Source organism: Hyperolius riggenbachi, chromosome 1, assembly GCF_040937935.1.
Source record: "Hyperolius riggenbachi isolate aHypRig1 chromosome 1, aHypRig1.pri, whole genome shotgun sequence".
Classification (NCBI taxonomy): Eukaryota; Metazoa; Chordata; class Amphibia; order Anura; family Hyperoliidae; genus Hyperolius; species Hyperolius riggenbachi.
The window spans coordinates 296,569,551-296,588,113 of NC_090646.1; the positions used below are offsets into that span (position 1 = coordinate 296,569,551).

The 18,563-nt window shown below is 47.2% G+C and overlaps 1 protein-coding gene and 1 long non-coding RNA gene across 5 annotated transcripts in view; one reads left to right on the forward strand and one right to left on the reverse strand.

The window, feature by feature from the left end:
- The window catches only part of LOC137508486 (uncharacterized), a 56,883-nt gene extending 42,183 nt beyond the window's left edge, over window positions 1-14,700 (reverse strand). The window contains exon 1 of the long non-coding RNA XR_011020482.1: window positions 14,573-14,700. This is a non-coding gene — a long non-coding RNA (uncharacterized lncRNA). The remainder of the gene's footprint in view (window positions 1-14,572) is intronic.
- ACSBG2 (acyl-CoA synthetase bubblegum family member 2) overlaps window positions 1-18,563 on the forward strand; it is a 256,592-nt gene that overhangs the window by 122,820 nt on the left and 115,209 nt on the right. The window contains exon 1 of one of the 4 annotated variants that reach the window (XM_068233747.1): window positions 14,653-14,757. The exons of 2 other annotated variants lie outside the window; for them this stretch is intronic. The gene's annotated coding sequence lies outside the window, so the exon portion shown is untranslated. One more of the 4 variants, XM_068233749.1, reaches the window with a different exon arrangement.

Below are 18,563 nucleotides of genomic sequence, written 5' to 3' on the forward strand. Positions count from 1 at the left end.
ATATCAATTCATTAAAGCTGTTACTGCATGAAAAGCTGTAATTCCTGAGCAGTGAGGTAAAGTACCGTCTTGTGTGGTAATTACCTCAACACATGTCAGTAAATGTCAATTCATAAAGATTAGAGCAGGCGGTAACGGCAGAGAACATACAGCCTGCTTTGAAGAGGTGATAAGAGAGCGATAAGAGAGAGGGACTGTGATGTTAATGAAGACTCAGTAGACAGTGATATCTCCCCCAAGCCAGCAGCAGATGGATCAGAACAAACAAGGCTTCCCCTGAATACCCTAGGCTGTGTTTTTAACCTCTTAAAGGGACTCCGAGCAGTGCAGAAACTATGGAAAGATGCATATCATTTTAAAGCTCTCTTTCTCCTCTTTCCAATGATATATAAACCGCTGCCCTACGCCTTTTAGCTTTCGCTATTTTCGCAATTGAAATTGCAGCGGCCGTGATTTTAATCGCGAAAATAAAGAAAACTAAAAGGCGTAGGGCAACGATTTAGGTGTCGCCAGAAAGAGGAGAAAGAGAGCTTTAAAATGATATCCATCTTTCCATAGTTACTTGTATTACACAGGACGACACTTTCCCCAGTGTCAGCAGCTCCATTCAGCAGAAAAAGTCGGCCTGTGTAATACAATGTAACTATGGAAAGATGGATATCATTTTAAAGCTCTCTTTCTCCTCTTTCTGGTGACACCTAAATCGTTGCCCTACGCCTTTTAGTTTTCTTTATTTTCGCGATTAAAATCACGGCCGCTGCAATTTCAATTGCGAAAATAGCGAAAACTAAAAGGCGTAGGGCAGCGGTTTATATATCATTGGAAAGAGGAGAAAGAGAGCTTTAAAATGATATGCATCTTTCCATAGTTTCTGCACTGCTCAGAGTCCCTTTAATCTGTTTTTCAGATGTGTATTTGCTGGAGGTGAACATCACAAAGCATGGCATGTGTAAAGTTTCTTGAAGTTCTTCTCCGCTGTGGCAATTAAATAGATTGTTTAGAAAGACTAAAGGCTCATACACACATCAGACCATAGTCTTTGGAAAATGAAAGATCACAGACCAATTTTACCCCCTTCCATGTAGTATGAGAGCCATATCTACACAGTCTATTCTATTGAGCTGAACTCCCCATCAGAGAGAAATCTTTGCAAGATGCTGTACACAGAGATGCTGTAGACATTCAAAAGATCAGTATCTGCAAAAGATCTGTTCCTGCAAAAGATCCGTTCCTGCAAATTGCATTCATAGTCTATGAGATCTGCAGATCATCATACACACCTTGTTTAACAGACATTCATCTGCAGATCAGATCCACCAGGATAGATTTTCAGATCTGCAGATAATTGTCTGATCTGCAGATGAATGTCAGTTAAACAAGGTGTGTATGATGATCTGCAGATCTCATAGACTATGAATGCAATTTGCAGGAACGGATCTTTGGCAGGAACAGATCTTTTGCAGATACTGATCCTTTCTCCAATTGTGTGTTTGTGTCTGTACAGCATCTGTGTGTGCAGCATCTTGCAAAGATTTTTTTCTGATGGGGAGTTCAGCTCCATAGAAAAGACTGTGAGGGCTGGAACCCACAGGAGCGCTTTTGGCAGCGTTTTGGCAGCACTGCGATACGCTAGCAGTTTGCCAAAACGCTGGGCTAATGTTAATGGATGGGGCAACTTCCACAGGAGCGTTTGCGTTTCCCAGAAACGCAAACGCAGGACCTGCAGCATTTTGGGAGCGTTAGCGCTTCAATGTAAAGTATTGAAACGCTAGCAGAAACGCTCAGCAAAATCTAACTGAGCGGTTTTGCTAGCGTTTTGCAGTTCAGCACACTGTAACAAAATGAAAAATAATTCACAGGACCAATCAGGGTAAAAACGCAAAACGCTACGCACCCGCTGGGCAAAAAAATACAATGTTGCAAAACACAACCAAAAACGCGCATGAATCCGCTTGCAAACCGCTCAGACAAAACGCTAGCGGTTGCGTTTTGCGTTTGCTGATTTCAGTGGGTTCCAGGCCTGAAGGTATGGCTCTCATACCACATGGAAGGGGGTAAAATTGGTCTGTGATCTTTCATTTTCAAAAGACTATGGTCTGATGTGTGTATGTGGCCTTATAGACAGATTCCGGGCAAGGAGAGGCAGTATACCAAAATATGCACATCTAAATTGAAGTTGGTATGCCTCTTTAATTGTAATGCTGTCTCTGTATGGAGAACAACTGTACCAATTGAATGTAACAACTCAGACAGCTACTCTTCCATTCTTACTGCCAGTTTAGTTCGGTAAATCCCCGCATTTCTATTGCAGCAGTAAAAATGTTTAGGAATTAGCACACAAAAGTCTAAAATACCGAATGCTGCAATTTCCCAACCAGATTTTTTTTTACCGCACAGCCTTTTATGAATTGACCCCCATGTGTGTCTGTATGCATGAAAACATGCACATTCTATAACAGAAACTAAGGTAATTGATAGAAAAAAATGTGTGCAGTGCTTCACTGCTGTCTGTTTTTATCTATATGGAGAAAATACATTCAAGGGTGCACTAGCCAGTTGAATAACATTGGTTCTCAATTTACCTGTGCAGAAAGCAAGGGTGGGTGCATCCAAAGTTTTGCAGGGGGGGGGGGGGGGGGCAGCGATTTCTAGTTACACCCCTGCCCTGGAGATGGGGTATAAAATTATTTCTAGGTGATACAGAACCTCCACATTACTGCACAACATTTTCCCCTCAGTACCCAATGCTTGTTGAAGATTTGGGGCCTGTGGTGGCTATATTCTACATATGTTTTGGTCCTGTCCAGCGCTTGAGCCTTACTGGAAAAAAGTGCACAAACTTTTGGAAACTTATGGAAAGCAGTTCCCCTGCTCACTGTGTGCAGTACACATATGAGGAACTATAAGCTACAAGTGCAGGGGGCGGAACCAAGGACGGGTAGAGAGGAGGAAGAACTGACACAAAAATCTATAAAAATTATGTGTGCTATTGCACATGATACTTATGCAAATCACTATAGGAAAATTGTGTGCAAATTATAAATGCTTTATTCAATCAAGATCATTAATTATACATGCAGATGCTGCACCCCAATATTGAAAATACCACTTTAAAACCATGGTACATGACACTTGTGCAAAACCTGCTTTGCCAATAAAAATTACCAAGTGTGAGATAAGGTCGGCAAAAAAGTGCAGTAACATGGCAGTTAATACCGAAGCAGTACGAATCTACGTCCAGCAGGTGGTGCTGCGGCTCTGACCGGACGTAGATTCTACTGCTTCGGCAATCCGCACTACTGCCGATCTCGCCGCTCTGCACCCGCCGCAATTTGCTCGCTCTGCCATCTCATTGACGGCAGAGCTCTGTGAGCAGGTCAGGAGCCGCTTTCATTGGCTCCTGACCGTGTGATTACTGTGAGCCAATCACATTGACTCAAATTGATAGACAGTGTCAGGAGCCATTGAAAGCGGCTCCTGACTGGCTGACATCGCTCTGCCATCATAAAGGTAGCAGAGAGAGGAGCCTGTGGCGATGGGGCAATGTAGTGACCGGCGAGAGCGGATGGTATGTGCGGCAATTCGTTGGGAGGCAGCGTTTTACAGTACCAGCAGTCTCTGGTCCTTAAGGGGCAGAGACTGCTGGTACGGAAAGCCGTTAAACGGTGGTTAAAAGTGCAGCATAAGTGCGTAAAATATAATTTTAAAATTCCAAAGTTCAGCAAATACAGCTCAAAAGGCTCTAGACTACATGCACTGTATATTCCGTCGTATAAGATGATTTAACCCCTGAAAATCTTCTGGAAAGTTGGGGGTCGTCTTATTCGCCGGGTGCCAGGCTAACCTTAAATTTCCGTGTGCCGCGGTGGTCGGGGAAACGTTGCAGGCATCACATATAGCAAATAGCCGCTCGCATGAGTAATAGAGCAGCTTCATGATTCGGGGGTCACCTGATTGATGTGTGCGCTCCACTGGTGACGTGTGCTCACGCTGGAAGAGATTGCCGGCAGAACACACTGCATTCTGGAGCGCAACGGTAAAGCTAGTTGCCACTGTCTTTTCTACAGTACCAATCTTATATACGATATGTCTTGTTTACCTATGTCCTATGATAAATCTTTTAGGGCTTGATCACACAAAGGGTGTTTGCGGGTGTTTGAGTGCAGGCGATTTCAGAAATCGCTCTAAAAGCGCTTGTGCAATTATTCCCTATGAGAGTGTTCACATATGAGCGGTTCAATTCCGATCCGCTCACCAAAGTGCGGCTTCTACAATTTTCAGGGCGATTTGCCTGTAAAGGAAGGTATAGGGAAATCGCAAAGTGCTTGCAAAAGCGCTTTGTATAGCGATTTACAAAGTGCTTTAATGAATAAATACATTACATTTATTCATCTCCGGGAACCAAAGTTTGCAAAAAATTGCTCAGCGCTTAAAAAAGCGCTGGGCTATTCATAATGTGAACAAGGCCTTATAGATTATATTCTAAGTGGAAAAGTTTGGGGGGCGTGTTATATGCCCAGACGTCTTATACGCCTGAAAATATACGGTAACTGGATGGAAAGTGAAAAATAGCGCAAAGTATTTACAGGTGATAACAAAAAAAAAAATAATAATCAGAAATTAACCACTTAACCACTTGAGGACCTAGGGCTTTCTACCCCTTAAGGACCGGCCACTTTTTTTCCATTCAGACCACTGCAGCTTTCACGGTTTATTGCTCGCTCATACAACCTACCACCTAAATGAATTTTGGCTCCTTTTCTTGTCACTAATACAGCTTTCTTTTGGGGCTATTTGATTGCTCCTGCGATTTTTACTTTTTATTATATTCATCAAAAAAGACATGAATTTTGGCAAAAAAATGATTTTTTTAACTTTCTGTGCTGACATTTTTCAAATAAAGTAAAATTTCTGTATACATGCAGCGCGAAAAATGTGGACAAACATGTTTTTGATAAAAAAAAACCCATTCAGTGTATATTTATTGGTTTGGGTAAAAGTTATAGCGTTTACAAACTATGGTGCAAAAAGTGAATTTTCCCATTTTCAAGCATCTCTGACTTTTCTGACCCCCTGTCATGTTTCATGAGGGGCTAGAATTCCAGGATAGTATAAATACCCCCCAAATGACCCCATTTTGGAAAGAAGACATCCCAAAGTATTCACTGAGAGGCATAGTGAGTTCATAGAAGATATTATTTTTTGTCACAAGTAAGCGGAAAATGACACTTTGTGAGAAAAAAAAAAAAAAAAAAGTTTCCATTTCTTCTAACTTGCGACAAAAAAAAATGAAATCTGCCACGGACTCACCATGCCCCTCTCTGAATACCTTGAAGGGTCTACTTTCCAAAATGGGATCATTTGTGGGGTGTGTTTACTGTCCTGACATTTTGGGGGGTGCTAAATTGTAAGCACCCCTGTAAAGCCTAAAGGTGCTCATTGGACTTTGGACCCCTTAGCGCAGTTAGGCTGCAAAAAAGTGCCACACATGTGGTATTGCCATACTCAGGAGAAGTAGTATAATGTGTTTTGGGGTGTATTTTTACACATACCCATGCTGGGTGGGAGAAATATCTCTGTAAATGACAATTTGTTAATTTTTTTTACACACAATTGTCCATTTACAGAGATATTTCTCCCACTCAGCATGGGTATGTGTAAAAATACACCACAAAACACATTATACTACTTCTCCTGAGTACGGCGATACCACATGTGTGGCACTTTTTTGCACCCTAACTGCGCTAAAGGGCCCAAAGTCCAATGAGTACCTTTAAGATTTCACAGGTCATTTTGAGAAATTTCGTTTCAAGACTACTCCTCACGGTTTAGGGCCCCTAAAATGCCAGGGCAGTATAGGAACCCCACAAATGACCCCATTTTAGAAAGAAGACACCCCAAGGTATTCCGTTAGTAGTATGGCGAGTTCATAGAAGATTTTATTTTTTGTCACAAGTTAGCGGAAAATGACACTTTGTGAAAAAACACAATTAAAATCAATTTCCGCTAACTTTTGACAAAAAATAAAAACTTCTATGAACTCACCATACTCCTAACGGAATACCTTGGGGTGTCTTCTTTCTAAAATGGGGTCATTTGTGGGGTTCCTATACTGCCCTGGCATTTTAGGGGCCCTAAACCGTGAGGAGTAGTCTTGAAACGAAATTTCTCAAAATGACCTGTGAAATCCTAAAGGTACTCATTGGACTTTGGGCCCTTTAGCGCAGTTAGGGTGCAAAAAAGTGCCACACATGTGGTATCGCCATACTCGGGAGAAGCAGTACAATGTGTTTTGAGGTGTATTTTTACACATACCCATGCTGGGTGGGAGAAATACCTCTGTAAATGGACAATTGTGTGTAAAAAAATCAAAAGATTGTCATTTACAGAGGTATTTCTCCCACCCAGCATGGGTATGTGTAAAAATACACCTCAAAACACATTGTACTACTTCTCCCGAGTACGGCGATACCACATGTGTGGCACTTTTTTGCACCCTAACTGCACTAAGGGGCATAAAGTCCAATGAGTACCTTTAGGATTTCACAGGTCATTTTTGTTTCAAGACTACTCCTCACGGTTTAGGGCCCCTAAAATGCCAGGGCAGTATAGGAACCCCACTAATGACCCCATTTTAGAAAGAAGACACCCCAAGGTATTCCGTTAGGAGTATGGTGAGTTCATATAAGTTTTTACTTTTTTGTCACAAGTTAGCGGAAATTGATTTTAATAGTTTTTTTTCACAAAGTGTCATTTTCCGCTAACTTGTGACAAAAAATAAAATCTTCTATGAACTCACCATACTCCGTACGGAATACCTTTGGGTGTCTTCTTTCTAGAATGGGGTCATTTGTGGGGTTCCTATACTGCCCTGGCATTTTAGGGGCCCTAAACCGTGAGGAGTAGTCTTGAAACCAAATGTCGCAAAATGACCTGTGAAATCCTAAAGGTACTCATTGGACTTTGGGCCCCTTAGCGTACTTAGGGTGTAAAAAAGTGCCACACATGTGGTACCGCTGTACTCAGGAGAAGTAGTATAATGCGTTTTGGGGTGTATTTTTACACATACCCATGCTAAGTGGGAGAAATATCTCTGTAAATGACAATTGTTTGATTTTTTTACACACAATTGTCCATTTACATAGAAATTTCTCCCACCCAGCATGGGTATGTGTAAAAATACACCCCAAAACACATTATACTACTTTTCCTGAGTACGGCGGTACCACATGTGTGACACTTTTTTGCAGCCTAGGTGCGCTAAGGGGCCCAATGTCCTATTCACAGGTCATTTTGAAGCATTTGTTTTCTAGACTACTCCTCGCGGTTTAGGGCCCCTAAAATGCCAGGGCAGTATAGGAACCCCACAAGTGACCCCATTTTAGAAAGAAGACACCCCAAGGTATTCCGTTAGGTGTATGGCAAGTTCATAGAAGATTTTATTTTTTGTCACAAGTTAGTGAAAAATGACACTTTGTGAAAAAAAACCAATAAAAATTATTTTCCGCTAACTTTTGACAAAAAATAAAATCTTCTATGAACTCGTCATACACCTAACATAATACCTTGGGGTGTCTTTTTTTTCTAAAATGGGGTCACTTGTGGGGTTCCTATACCGCCCTGGCATTTTACAGGCCCAAAACCGTGAGTAGTCTGGAAACCAAATGTCTCAAAATGACTGTTCAGGGGTATAAGCATCTGCAAATTTTGATGACAGGTGGTCTATGAGGGGGTGAATTTTGTGGAACCGGTCATAAGCAGGGTGGCCTTTTAGATGACAGGTTGTATTGGGCCTGATCTGATGGATAGGAGTGCTAGGGGGGTGACAGGAGGTGATTGATGGGTGTCTCAGGGGGTGGTTAGAGGGGAAAATAGATGCAATCAATGCACTGGGGAGGTGATCGGAAGGGGGTCTGAGGGTTTGGCCGAGTGATCAGGAGCCCACACGGGGCAAATTGGGGCCTGATCTGATGGGTAGGTGTGCTAGGGGGTGACAGGAGGTGATTGATGGGTGTCTCAAGGTGTGATTAGAGGGGAGAATAGATGCAAGCAATGCACTGGCGAGGTGATCAGGGCTGGGGTCTGAGGGCATTCTGAGGGTGTGGGCGGGTGATTGAGTGCCCTAGGGGCAGATAGGGGTCTAATCTGATAGGTAGCAGTGACAGGGGGTGATTGATGGGTAATTAGTGGGTGTTTAGGGTAGAGAATAGATGGAAACACTGCGCTTGGGTGGTGATCTGTTGTCGGATCTGCGGGCGATCTATTGGTGTGGGTGGGTGATCAGTTTGCCCACAAGGGGCAGGTTAGGGGCTGATTGATGGGTGTCAGTGACAGCGGGTGATTGATGGGTGTCAGTGACAGGGGGTGATTGATTGGTGATTGATAGGTGATTGACAGGTAATCAGTGGGTTATTACAGGGGAGAACAGATGTAAATATTGCACTGGCGAATTGATAAGGGGGGGTCTGAGGGCAATCTGAGATTGTAGGCGGGCGATTGGGTGCCCGCAAGGGGCAGATTAGGGTCTGATCTGATGGGTAACAGTGACAGGTGGTGATAGGGGGTGATTGATGGGTGATTGATGGGTAATTAGTGGGTGTTTAGAGGAGAGAATAGATGGAAACACTGCGCTTGGGTGGTGATCTGATGTCGGATCTGCGGGCGATCTATTGGTGTGGGTGGGTGATCAGTTTGCCCGCAAGGGGCAGGTTAGGGGCTGATTGTTGGGTGGCAGTGACAGGGGGTGATTGATGGGTGATAGGTGATTGGCAGGTGATTGACAGGTGATCAGTGGGTTATTACAGGGAAGGACAGATGTAATTAATGCACTGGCGAATTGATAAGGGGGGGGGGGGGGTCAGAGGGCAATCTGAGCGTGTGGGCGGGTGATTGGGTGCCCGCAAGGGGCAGATTAGGGTCTGATCTGATAGGTAAAAGTGACAGGTGGTGATAGGGGGTGATTGATGGGTGATTGATGGGTAATTAGTGGGTGTTTAGAGAAGATAACAGATGTAAACGATACATTTGGGAGGTAATCTGACGGCGGGTTTGCGGGCGATCTAATGGTGTGGGTGGGTGATCAGATTGCCCGCAAGGGGCAGGTTAGGGGCTGATTGATGGGTGGCAGTGACAGGGGGTGATTGATGGGTGATAGGTGATTGGCAGGTGATTGACAGGTGATCAGTGGGTTATTACAGGGAAGAACAGATGTAATTAATGCACTGGCGAATTGATAAGGGGGGGTCTGAGGGCAATCTGAGCGTGTAGGCAGGTGATTGGGTGCCCGCAAGGGGCAGATTAGGGTCTGATCTGATAGGTAACAGTGACAGGTGGTGATAGGGGGTGATTGATGGGTGATTGATGGGTAATTAGTGGGTGTTTAGAGGAGAGAATAGATGTAAACAATGGATTTGGGAGGTGATCTGATGTCGGATCTGTGGGCGATCTATTGGTGTGGGGGGGTGATCAGATTGCCCGCAAGGGGCAGGTTAGGGGCTGATTGATGGGTGGCAATGACAGGGGGTGATTGACGGGTGATTGACGGGTGATTGACAGGTGATTGACAGGTGATCAGGGGGATAGATGCATACAGTAAACAGGGGGGGGGGTGGTCTGGGGGGGGGGGGGTCTGGGGAGAATCTGAGGGGTGGGGGGTGATCAGGAGGGGGCAGGGAGCAGGGGGGGGCTAAAAAAAAAATAGCGTTGACAGATAGTGACAGGGAGTGATTGATGGGTGATTAGGGGGGTGATTGGGTGCAAACAGGGGTCTGGGGGGTGGGCAGGGGGGGGTCTGATGGGTGCTGTGGGCGATCTGGGGCAGGGGAGGGAGAAATCAGTGTGCTTGGGTGCAGACTAGGGTGGCTGCAGCCTGCCCTGGTGGTCCCTCGGACACTGGGACCACCAGGGCAGGAGGCAGCCTGTATAATACACTTTGTAAACATTACAAAGTGTATTATACACTTTGTATGCGGCGATCGCGGGGTTAACATCCCGCCGGCGCTTCCGTATAGCCGGCGGGATGTTGCGGCGAGCGAGCGGTGACAGGCGCCGGCGGAGGATCGCGTCACGGATGACGCGATCGCTCCGCCCATGCCCTTAAATGGACCGCCGCCTCTGTGGGTGAGGCCGTCCTGCAGGGCTCCACTTCCCCGCCGCCCCTGTGTAGTGGGCGGTCGGGAAGTGGTTAAGGTCCACGGGCTTAACCCCCCCCCCCCCCCTAAAGACCAGGCCATTTTTTACAAAATAGGCCACTGCAGCTGTAACCTTCTTGGCGGTAACCCCGAACGTAGTTCGGGGTAAGCCGCCGGAGGGTGCCGCTCAGGCCCTGCTGGGCCGATTTGTTAAATTTTTTTTTGCTGGACGCAGCTAGCACTTTGCTAGCTGCGCCAGCACCCCGATCGCCGCCGCCGCGCGCCCGATCGCCGCTATACGGTGCGGCGCGCGGCCCCCCCCCCCCCCCCAGACCCCGTGCGCTGCCTGGCCAATTAGTGCCAGGCAGCGCCGAGGGCTGGCCTGGGACTCCCAATGACGTCCCGACGCCAGTGACGTCGGTGACGTCATCCCGCCCGTCGCCATGGCGACGGGGAAAGCCCTCCAGGAAATCCCGTTCTTTGAACGGGATTTCCTGATCGGAGATCGCCGAAGGCGATCGAAGAGGGCGGGGGGATGCCGCTGAGCAGCGGCTATCATGTAGCGAGCCCTGGGCTCGCTACATGATATAGAAAAAAAAAAAAAAAAAAAAAACTGCCGCGCTGCCTCCTGGCGTATTTTTTTATACCGCCAGGAGGGTTAAGGGCTTGTTTCCACTGTTGCGGTGCCTGCATTCCACCGCGGACGAAATTGCATGCGGGTGCGATTCTGCATGCGGTTTCGCCGCTATTTCGCATGCGATTCTGCATAGGTAAGGGTATGTGCGAATTTAACCATGTCACTGCCTGTGTAGATTAACATTATACCTATGCGAAATCGCATAAGATTTCGCGGCAAATATCGCATGCTCAGCCCGCATGCGGTTTCCCTATTTAAAAGCATTAGCGGCAATTTGCGTGCATTCCTCTCGCACGCGAAATCTGACGGCTCTGCCGTGCAGATTTCTGCCGCACAAAAACCGCTCCCACTGCCGCACAAGTGGAAACAGCCCCATCCACTTGCATTGCCTATGTGAATCTGCATGCGGATTCGCTATAGTGGAAACGAGCCCTGATGCTTCGCTGCAGGGCCACACAACTCAGCACACAGGTGACCCCCTCCTTTCCTCCCCACCAACAGAGCTTTCTGTTGGTGGGGTCTGATCACTCCCCCGGTTTTGTTTGTTTGTTTTTTTAGTAAATATTTATTTCTATTTATTCCTAATAAATTTCCTTTTTTTTAAATTTTTCTCCTAGCCCCTCCCTCCCTTCCCCCACCAGCCAATCAGTGCGATCGGCTGTCATAGGCTTCAGCCTATGACAGCGGATTGCTTCCCTGTCACCCAGGGGGACAGCCGTGTCACACGGCTGTCCCCAGTACAGCGCTGCCTTAGATCGCAGCGCTGTACATAGTTATTAGATGACAGTTTCGCCATCTAACAGTCTCCTAGCGGCGATCACTCCGCTCCGTCATCCAAGGGGAGAGGCGTGCGCACGCAATCTCCTGCAAAACAGGCCTCCAGGACTGCACGCCGATCGGTGTTAGGCGGTCCTGGGGCTGCCGCCGCGTCGTCAGTTGGCGTGGAGTGGTCCTTAAAAGGTTATGGATAAAACAATGCGTTCTTTTTTCATTAATTCAGGTTTTGCAGAATTTACCTCTAAAATAACAATTTTTTTTCTGACATAATACCGCACTTTTACCACTTTTTTTCAGCGCTTTTTCCGCAAACAGTCATTTTAGGGGGAAAACATTGTGAATTTGGACATGGTCATACTTCAGTCAATAATTTTCTGACACTTCCTTACCGCATGCGGTAACTCATTGTGAACCAGCTCTAAGGCCCCGTTCACACCTAGAATCGCAAAACATTTTGCGGGAGTCATTTTTCCACGTTAAACGCAAAAAAATTAAAATCACTAGATGAAGTAGCATTTTGGGAGCGATCGCGATTAGTGGTTCTGTACATGCTAATCGCAATCCCTCATGAATCGCCGGCAAACCGCTGCATGTAACACGTTTGCGGTTAACGCTAACCGCAAAATGCAGTGAGAACACTGCCATAGGATTACATGGGCTAGCGGTTTTTAAAAACTGCTGGCGGTTTGCGGTGAGCAGGAACCGCGCGATTCCCGCTCAAGTGTGACTGAGCCCTATCACCACATGTCTGGTATCCCAACAAAATAGAAAGAAACTGTACAGTAGAATACTATTAACAAGGGAAAGTGAAGAAAACCATTTGGTTTCCTATTTCTGGCAGATTTTTCCTGAATATTTAGCATTGATTAAGGATGGTCAATGAGATGCAAATAATCCCAAATTGAAAATGTTTACACTAATTTTATGCAAAAAACATGCAACTTGCAGTGGCAACATTTCACTGGACCCGTTTCAAGTTCCGTAAATTAGCATACAATTTTAGGCCCCGTTCACACTTGCGGTTTTGTCAAAACCGCACCGGATGTCCGGACCGCACCGGAGCCGGACCGGACCTGATCCGTACGGTTCCTATCCGGATCCGGTCCGTTTGCATCCGGTTTCCGTGCGGTGTGAACACGGTTGCGGTCCGGATCCGGTTTCTTAAGGAGATACCATCCTGTAAATACCTGGGGTCTGGGAGGTCAGCAGAAGGGTCTGGGGTCATTGTTGGAGACAGGTGGACGTGTGGAGACCATCCGTGGATACAGAGACTGCAGTTGGGACCATGGATCCAGGCATTTTTTACTCGTAAACCTGGGAATTCTCTCCTTCCTGTTGTTCGCCTCCTCGTTATCAGACATCAGACATGTTGCTGCCAAAACGAGCTCCAGCATGAAATCGCTGCTGCCCCACTCTTTGAACGCTGGGCCCATGTGGTCCCCATCCAAAATGCATAGGAAGTGGGGTAGAACGTCCGGTTTTTGTAGCCAGTGTGTTGTGCGCTCTCCGGCTCTCATTGCTTTGTATTGGCCGGATGGTGCAGTCCCGGCTCCGCTCCGGATACGGGCTGCCGGAGGAGCCGGACCAAAAAATAGCGCATGTTGGAACGGACGCCGGAGTCCGGTCCGGATCCGGTCCGGCAGAACGGACGCATGTGAACGGACGCATAGGCCCGGTTCACATTAGCGGTGGCCGTCCGGAATCGCCGTGCCGGAGCCGCACCGCTTGCAGAACGGACGGAACGGACGCACGGCATAGCAATGAAAGCCTATGCGTCCGTTCACATGCGTCCGTTCTGCCGGACCGGAGCCGGGCCGGATCCGGACTCCGGCCTCCGTTCCAACATGCGCTATTTTTTGATCCGGCTCCTCCGGCAGCCGTATCCGGGGCGGAGCCGGACTGCACCATCCGGCCAATACAAACCAATGGGAACCGGAGAGCGCACAACACACTGCTGAGAAATCCGGATGTTCTACCCCACTTCCTATGCGGATTGTTGCGGCGATATTGGATGGGGACACATGGGCAAGCATTTTGGAGTGGAGCAGCACAGCTGGATCCGGATCCGGAGATGTTGGCAGCATGTCGCAGGTGGAGGTGAGTGCTAAACAGCAGAGGGCCTGATTCCACAGGTCCCCCTTCTGCTGACCTCCCAGACCCCAACATTTTTTTGTTTTTTACGTTACTTTTGCCAAACGGATCCGGATCGCATCCTGATGAACACCTGATGCAACCTGACCGGATCCGGATCGGATCAGAACCGTACGGTTCCGATCCGGATCCGGTCCGGATCCGGTCAGGTCATCCGGTCCGTTTGGCAGACAACCGCAAGTGTGAACGGGGCCATAGGCTTTCATTGCTATTGCCGTGCGTCCGTTCCGTCCGTTCTGCAAGCGGTCCGGCTCCGGCACGGCGATTCCGGACGGCCACCGCTAATGTGAACATCTTACATCGCATTGACCATCCGCAGCATAATTTAAAACTATTTTTTTTTAAATGCGTGACCAGAAGAACGCCCTGCTGCTAAGTACAAATATAGCATTACTGGAATACACAAAACAAAAAAAGTTATCAATACTACAAAATTACAAACTGGATTCAGGTCACTTTAGCATAAAATGTCGTGTGGCAAGAAGTGGTTAAATGGTCTCCTGATCGTCCCCGTTAGTGTAAGCTGGTGCTCACGTTGCTTGGCTAGCTTGGAATTGCATAGTTCTGCTGCCCTGGCACTGGCACTGCTTCGCTGGTGCTTGTACCCTCCTGGTAAAGCAATTTAAAGTAGACTAGTGCCATTTCCAACAAACAACGCTGGAGGTTGCTTCCTCTTCTCTACGGACTCAGGCTATTTTACAGTTTGACACTTCCTCTTATCGCCATCACTATGTTTCATGTCCAATAGTTCATGTATTCGGCGGCCACTTGTCGTGATAAGTGGGCGGATTCACAATGATAGCCGTGATTGGCATAGTTGTATAGCGTAGTTTATACTCTATTTTTAATAAACATTATGAATGGTTCTTTTTCTCACCTGATGTCTGGGGCACACCCATTCCAGATCGATCACCACATGATGTCTGACCACGCCCTCCCACCTGCTGAAAGCTCTCACCCGACACCCGCCACTTTAGCTAAGGAAGCGCGGCTGTGTGTGTCATATATTCGTTCTGAGTGACCGAACATCCGGAATTGACGTTTGCTTTCTTTCTGACTGTGGTGAGTGTAGTCTGTATAACTGCAGGGAACTACTGTGCACGGCGCTACTGGGTGGTAAGATCGTAAGATAGTAGTACATGATGCTTGGGGCTAGAATTGTAATTATCCTTTGGGTGCACCATTGTTAATTCACTTTAGGCTTCTTAATCCTAGCCCGGCATTTTGCTGTGCTGTTCCATCTGCGTGCTAACATACGGATACGTTTTGCTACTGTTGAGTTAATTTGTAGTGAAATATTGTTTGCTTACAATTTTTGAAGGTAGAATGGATATGTATTTCTAATCTCTGTCTACCTTTGTGTAGTTCAACATGTAATTTTGTTTTGTATAATGTCAGAACTTCTGCCTGCCCCAACTGGAACACATTTGAAAGGAATCCATGGTTCCTAACTGTCCCTCCTTTGGGAGCTCTGTCCCTCTTTCCTCCTCATTTGTCCCTCTTTCTATGTAAATATATGTATTTATCAACTAAGAAGTGTTTCTCTAAAAACTTTATTCCCATCCTTTAAATTAATATATAACTAATTTTTAAAATGTTAATGTGATGGAAAATGAACCAGGATAGAAAGGACCAGTGGTTTTGAATTATAAAACATATTGTTCTTGTTATCGTTATGGTGTGTGTGTGTGTGTGTGTGTGTGTTATCAGGGGTGTGGCAGGGGCATAGCTTAAGTGTCCCCTCTTTCTCATCTCAAAAAGTTGAGGTATGGAATCTGTTACACCCCCCCCCCCCCTTTTTGCGGGGTTGTTCCATTCCCCTCCTGCAACCATTTCAGTATGATTTTTTTTTTAAAGACAAGGAAATGCCTCTATTTTGGCAGTCATATGTCTTTAGTGGTGATTGATTAAGCAATGTAGACAAGTCAAGCTGCCTGGAGTTTGTTAGCTATTCTCTATTCTATGCCTAGGGCCTGATAGATGTTCTTTCCTGTCTGTACCTTCTACAAGTAGTCTTACCAAGTCTATGACTAAAAGTATTAGAGGCAGAAGATCTGCCAGGTAACTGGTATTGTTTAAAGGGGAATACATATGGCAGCCTCCATATCCCTCTCACTTCAGTTGTCTTTTAAAATTCATAAGCGTTGGCAGTTAAGAGATGCATTTCATGTTGCATACTTTCAATCAACAAGATTGTATTTAACTTAGGAGTCAGAGACGGTGGAATCCTAACCTAAGGCCAGTGGCGTACCTAGGGCATTTGGCACCCGGTGCTGGGTATTAAAAGACACACCCCCCCCTTAAAAAATGGGTGTGGCCACAACCGGCAAAAATTGGGCGTGGTCATGACCGCATGAGGGCGGAGCTAACTGTAATTTAAAGTATTAGCTAGTATAGTTGCCCCCAGTATAGCTAGTACAGTTGCCCCCAGTATAGCTAGTACAGTTGCCCCCAGTATAGCTAGTACAGTTGCCCCCAGTATAGCTAGTACAGTTGCCCCCAGTATAGCTAGTACAGTTGCCCCCAGTATAGCTAGTACAGTTGCCCCCAGTATAGCTAGTACAGTTGCCCCCAGTATAGCTAGTACAGTTGCCCCCAGTATAGCTAGTACAGTTGCCCCCAGTATAGCTAGTACAGTTGCCCCCAGTATAGCTAGTACAGTTGCCCCCAGTATAGCTAGTACAGTTGCCCCCAGTATAGCTAGTATAGCTGCCCCCCAGTATAGCTAGTATAGCTGCCCCCCAGTATAGCTAGTATAGCTGCCCCCCAGTATAGCTAGTATAGCTGCCCCCCAGTATAGCTAGTATAGCTGCCCCCCAGTATAGCTAGTATAGCTGCCCCCCAGTATAGCTAGTATAGCTGCCCCCCAGTATAGCTAGTATAGCTGCCCCCCAGTATAGCTAGTATAGCTGCCCCCCAGTATAGCTAGTATAGCTGCCCCCCAGTATAGCTTAGTATAGTTGCCCCCCAGTATAGCTAGTATAGTTGCCCCCCAGTATAGCTAGTATAGTTGCCCCCCAGTATAGCTAGTATAGTTGCCCCCCAGTATAGCTAGTATAGTTGCCCCCCAGTATAGCTAGTATAGTTGCCCCCCCAGTATAGCTAGTATAGTTGCCCCCCAGTATAGCTAGTATAGTTGCCCCCCAGTATAGCTAGTATAGTTGCCCCCCAGTATAGCTAGTATAGTTGCCCCCCAGTATAGCTAGTATAGTTGCCCCCCAGTATAGCTAGTATAGTTGCCCCCCAGTATAGCTAGTATAGTTGCCCCCCAGTATAGCTAGTATAGTTGCCCCCCAGTATAGCTAGTATAGTTGCCCCCCAGTATAGCTAGTATAGTTGCCCCCCAGTATAGCTAGTATAGTTGCCCCCCAGTATAGCTAGTATAGTTGCCCCCAGTATAGCTGCTCCAGCAGGGGAAGAGCAGCGCTGGAAGGAGGGGTGACAGGGATAGCGGCGGGAGGGGGGAAAGATCCCCCCCCTCCCTCACCTGGGTCCCCTCCTTCCGTCTCTCTTCCCCTCCAAATGGCAGCGGGCAACTTAGAGTTAGGGCGGGCGTGCAGAGACTACTCACTTTACGTCTGGCTGCGTTCCAGCAGCTGGAGCGCTCCGTCGCCGTCGCGTGCCTCTTCTCCGCCTCCAATGCGTGTCACAGCATTGGAGGCGGAGAAGAGGCATGTGAAGGCGAAGCCAGACGTAAAGTGAGTAGTAGTCTCTGCCCGCCCGCCCTTACTCTAAGTTGCCCGCTGCCCCCGCTGTCATTTGGAGGGAAGAGAGGCGGAAGGAGGGGACCCAGGTAAGGGAGGGGGGGGGGATCTTTCCCCTCTCCCCGCCGCTATCCCTGTCACCTCTCCTTCCAGCGCTGCTCTTCCCCTGCTGCGGCTGCATGGGGGGTCGTGGCGACACCCCCCTGGCTGGCTGTCACGCCCCCCTGCGCCCTATTGTAGGAACGCTACTGCCTAAGGCTCAACACACCATACAATCTTGGTTGTTCAATCTTACCACTTTTATGTAGTATAAGAGCTTATCCAATCAATCATTCAAAGTATTTTCAATCTGTTGGCCCTTATACTACATGGATTTGGTAAATCTGTACAACCAAGATTGTATGGTGTGTTGAGCTTAAGGCATCGGATGATTTTTGTACCTACTACACAGCCCTGTTGTGTTTTTGCTGCCTGAAGAGTTGGGGCTCGTTCACACTGAGAGCTTTTCTGAGCGCTTATGATTTTTAAAAGCTCTTGCTAACATTATCCTATGTGAGTGTTCACACTGGAGTGATGTGATTTTTGTAAAAATTCCCCATAGCATTGCACTAGCAAGAGCTTATAAAATCTCTAGTGTTTAGAAAAAAACTCTTGTAGTGTGAATGGGCCCTTAAAAAGACTCAACTTCAAAAAGGTCCCCTGGGGGGTACTTGCCTCGGGAGGGAGGAAAGCCTCTGGATCCTATTGAGGCTTCCCTGTCCCCCTCCGTGACAGTGCTGGGCACCTGAAACCACAGCCGACAAGGAAAGTCGGCTGTGGCGCAGCAGTGCCTGAAATACTGAAATATTTACCTTCAAAGCCCCCCGACCCCCCCCCCCCCCCCCCCCGCGCAGTAGCGGCTTTCAGCTCAGGGTCAGGCGGAAATAGCCAATCCTGATCGGGTCCGCTCTACGGCAAAGGTGAATTGCGCCGGTGCAGTAGAGCAGATCTGATCAGAACGGCTATTTCCACCTGACCATGAGCAAAGGGCTGCTATTGCACTGGAGCCAGGAAGGTAAATATCAGGGCTGTGGAGTCGGTCCAAAAATCCACCGACTCCTCAGTTAGGATTCCTCGACTCCGACTCCTCTAATTTGCATATTACAATTTTGTTGATTAAAAGTA